The sequence below is a fragment of the Galeopterus variegatus genome, unplaced genomic scaffold, assembly GCF_000696425.1.
Source record: "Galeopterus variegatus unplaced genomic scaffold, G_variegatus-3.0.2 Scaffold2429, whole genome shotgun sequence".
In the NCBI taxonomy this organism is placed as follows: Eukaryota; Metazoa; Chordata; class Mammalia; order Dermoptera; family Cynocephalidae; genus Galeopterus; species Galeopterus variegatus.
In genome coordinates this window covers 16,270-21,237 of record NW_007728540.1, presented here as the reverse complement: position 1 = coordinate 21,237, position 4,968 = coordinate 16,270, and positions in this window count along the sequence as shown.

The following is a 4,968-nucleotide window of genomic DNA, read 5'->3' as shown; positions in this document are numbered from 1 at the left end:
TTTGCACCTCAGCCAAGTCCTTTTAAGAATAAGGGCAAGAGTTTAATCCTTTGCTCGAAAACTAAATGCTGTTAATTCATCCCATTGCTAATCAGCTCCAGAATTGGTTGAAAGCTAAATTATTGCAGTATGGCATTTAAAAATATATATATATCTTACCACAAAATAAATATGTATTTGTTGCTCAAAATTCTTGTAACTAATTGGCAGATTTTCCCCAGAGATCGCAAACCAGAAAGATGTCTGGAACATAGTCTTAGATGAAATAGAACCAGCTGTTTTTAAGGGACTTCTTTTACAAGCTATATAAGATGATTATATTTCCTTTTTCTACTGTGCACATATTTCTTTTAAAACTGAACTACAATGGCTATTGAAATCAAGGTACCCAGTCCTCTGGGCAGATAGATATACCCATAAAGTCCGTTGAAAAGTTAGTGGTTCTATATTTTGATATCATGTGGATATTTATTCTTCAGTTAAAGCATTTATATTTGATATGTTAAAGTTAGTTAAATTATAAACTTTCCTTAATTTTATTTTTCATATTTGAGGATACATAGAAAACATTCAACTGCAAATAACAATATATTTACAAACTACCTATTGATTTGAATGGCTTATTTTAAGCTTTTATTTTGGCATGTCATTTTTCCTGATATTGTCCCCAAATTTTGGGTATGGAATCCTGTTTAGAGTCTGCATTGCATAAAGGCATTATTCACATTCTGCACATGAAAGTGGAGTAGAATTTTTGAATTTTAATTCAAAAAAATCTGTGGGTTTCTGCAGAGCTTGTTTCACTTATTACTATTTTTCTCAGTATTTACAAATGTATTTGTACTCATTTACTATGGCAACTGCACTACATTTGACATTGGGAAACAAGATGAACATGCCTATTTTCCCACAGTTACTTGTATATTATCAGATCTATAAAACTATGAAGTATATATAAGCACTTGGTCATTATTTGGAAGTGATATACAAGAACCAGCCTGAACAAGTACTGAAGGAAGAAAATAATTGCTAGAGCAAATAAGTGGCTCACACTCCAGTTATTTCTAATTCTGAAGCATAGTTATACTCTTAATTTCTTAATAGCATGAGGACTTTTCTATAAATCATTGATTGAGAAAGACGATCTAGGTTTGAAATGTGGCTAAAGCATTGGCAAATTACTTTTTCTGGTTTGTTTTTTTCTTAATTTTAAAACGGGGGATGGAATAGTGTCTCTCATGGGTTAATACTTTTACTACACTTAAAACAGTGTTGCGATAGTTAATTCTAGGTGCTGACTTGATTAAATTAAGGACTTCCTAGAAATCTGGTGAAGCAATCTTTTTGTGTATGTCAATGAGGGTGTTGCCAGAAGAGATTAGCATGTGGGCCTGAGTGGACGGGGTGGAAAAATCCCCTCTTAATATATGCACGCATCATCCAATCTGCGGGGGACCCAGACAGAACAAAAACGGAGGAAAAGGTAGATGGCTGTCTCTATTGACTGGAGCTGGTATACATTTTGCTCTCTTGTCTGTGGACATCAGAACTCCAGACATTTTTGGGTTTGGGGTTCCAGGACTTACACTATCCTCTTCCCTGGTCTGAGTCTTTCAGACTTGGGCTGAGTCTTGCTACCGACATCCAGTTTACAGATATCCTATCGTGGGACTGCTCAGCCTTCACAATCGCGTGAGCCAATTCCCCTAATAAATCCTCTCTCATATATTTATAAACTTTTCCTATTGGTTCTGTCTCTCTGGAGAACCTGACAAATACAAATATCTTGCATATAGGAATCATTCAACGTATGTGAACTAATAATACTGACATCAATACTAATAGTATTAAAAGCAGTAATAATATTGCCCCACTTAGGAGTGTACGTGAAAGACAATAGGGAAGAGAGAATTCCTGCCACTGGGAAGAATTTGGAGCATTGTATCTCATTGTTTACTTTTTCTGGAAGGTGAATGGTCTAAGATATTGAGTGTCTTTTAAAATGTTCTCATAAAAAATACACATTGAAAGCTGGTCAACTAAAGTGTCTCAGAAATCTTTAAATACAATTTAAATTATATTGACTGATATAAATTACTGTGAAATTTGTAAATACACAAATAAAGTTTTACTAATTCTTAGAAACTGGTAACTTGATGAAATGTTTTTTTTGATAACTAACTTGTGGAAATTTGTCCTGTCTACCTATATTTTCTCCTTTGATATTTCATGTATATATTTGTCTATTTAAACTCATCCCCTTCTGCCCACCCTGTCTCTTAGCATTTTTTACGTGGCATGTTGGTGACATAAAACTTTTTCCAAGTTGCAGAATGCATAGATGGCCTCACAACAGAGCTACAAGAGAAATGGATTCTGGACTAGGAGCTGTTTGCTGTAACTGAAAAGACTTTGTGTCCTATCTCTTTAGAGAGAATGAGTTTATATTGAGCTTATGGCTGTGACTTGTATTATGTTAGGTGAAGAAGTTATTATCATCATCATGAAGAACTAATATGTGGAGAAGTTATTAAATATATATGATATAGCCACGTACTAGCTACAGTAGATATAATAGATCCAGAAAAAATCCAGTGATTCAAGGGTCATATTTAAAGATATTAAGTGAAAACACATATGTGTTCATGGGAAGAAATATCGAATATCATAAATATGTCAATTCTTGTAAAATTGGTATAGTTTTCCAAGGTAACTCTAATCAAAATTTTAACAGGGTATATTTGAATCTTGGAAATTAATTCTAACATTTGTTTGAAGATCAAAGTGGCAAAATATACAAGAAACTCCTGATTAGGTAGAACATGGATTTAGTGATTTAATAAAAAAGATTCATATAACATTAATGTTGGGTAGTTTTCATAGAGATGGACATATTTACTGACTTCAGATAGAAAGCCAAGGATCGCATCTAACTTAGATTAGTGAGGAAAAGATAGGCTTGTTGAAAACTTGTCATTGAGTGCAGTTGGTTATCTCCAAGGGAGAAAAAGATCCTTAAATGTAAAAGGAAAACCACCAAGATCTTAGAAGGTAAGATAGGAAAACATGATTCTGCTGTAGGGAAAGATTTCTTAAAGAAGAAACAAAAGTACTAACCATGAAGAAAAGAGTGTTACATCACATTTCATTAGAGGAAACATTTTCTTTTCAAACTGCTTTACAGCATCACACTTTCTCTGTTCTTTCTTAATTTGGGAAGAAGAAAATATTAGTGAATATCGGTTTAAAACAAGGAAGGAGTTGAAAAGTCTAATTCTACTGAAATCTGACCACGCTAGGCCAATCATCAGTGTTTCTTCCCTGCTAAATGTATGGATTATACTTTTTCCTGTGTTCTCTGGGCTTCTCAGAGTAGCCACTAGAACCGTGGACATTCTCGACAGCTGCTAGAGCAGGACAGCCCCTGCAAGTGAAGGGAAGATGAGCTGAGTGTTTGTTTTCAGCAGTTGGTTGTTCCCTAACATTCTCTCAGTTATTTACCATAGTAAATAAGACCAGATCAGGAATGTAAAGAAAGATCAGTGACATTGATTAACCTGTCACCACATGTTTTTCAGAAAGAGAACTTTCTGTCATAATGAATATGATATCAGCTAGCCTGAGAAAACCATAAATGCAGAAAATAATCCATCTGCAACTTGCACAAAATGTACCTGCATTTGCTAGATCTGCATATTTGTTCAAATATGTAATAACTGGAGAGCCATAAGTATGGTTATACCTATTTCCATTATGGGTGTGTGACAACTACCATGGAAACAAGAATAAGAGTAAAACATGGAAATCAATAAATCAGCCCATAAAAAGAAGCACTGAATTTGTTGTTTTTCTTTGAGCCTAAGGCAGGAATTCCAGCCATACTTTGCCCTCTGAGGAGTCATGTGTTCCCTTTTGTTTTTCTGCCCTAATCTTGACCACTTTCCAGCTTTAGCAAATGTTGGGAAAGTATAACTCCTTGGCAAAAGTCATCTTCCTAATGAGAAAGTCATCTAATGGTTAACATACTATACATGGCCCTACATATGTTTAAGGATAAAAAATGTTGCCTCTCCCTACACACAGAAAGTAATACTGATAGAGGGCCTCAGCATGTGTAGAAAAGGAGTTGGGAAAAATCGTAACTTTTTGCTAGGTTAATAGGCTTATCTAGGTCATAGTTTTAAAATACATGCTTCTTTCTGCATGAAAAATAGGGATTACTATGATTAGTCACAGAGAGAACTCAAAATATGGCATTCCTACAAAGCATTCTTTTTCTTACTCTAACATGGAAAGAAATTCCCTTCTCATTCTTTTCTTCTCTCCTTCTGGTTCCTAATTCAGAATAATAAAACTGTTAATATGTCTTTTACTATTTTGTCTATAGATATAGAAAATGAATTATTTTTTATTATGTGGAACAAAGATTTTCAGATTAAAAGAGTTTCCATTATAAACTCAAAGGTGTTAAGTAAAAACCCTTTTAACTTAAATTTGAATGGAAAATATTAGTAAGACTTTGTTTTTTGCTTTTTAGAAAACAAAAACTTTCCCCCTAACACTTTTCAAAGGAATGGCCCAAAGGCAATGACAATTCATGATCAGTGAGAATTCCCACCACCCAGACTACAGTCTCTCTTTTCCAAAGAGCAAACATAGGTACATGAAGACTTGGGTAAATTTTATGGATTAAAATCGATTTAAGAGGAATGGCAATCAAATGCCATTTGTGGATCTGATGGGATCTCTGTTCATACACAATCATTGTAAGAAATATTCGAGGTAATTGGGGATTTTCTTTTTTTTAAAAGCTATGTATTGGAAAATGTTACAAATCGTTTTTTAATTTTCTTAGGTGTGAATTCTTAATGTGTTTTCTTTATGCCCGTGTCTGTTAGGATGTTTGTGAAAATATTCATGATTGAAATCATGTGTTTGGGATTTTTTACACTCCCCCCCCTCCCCCGC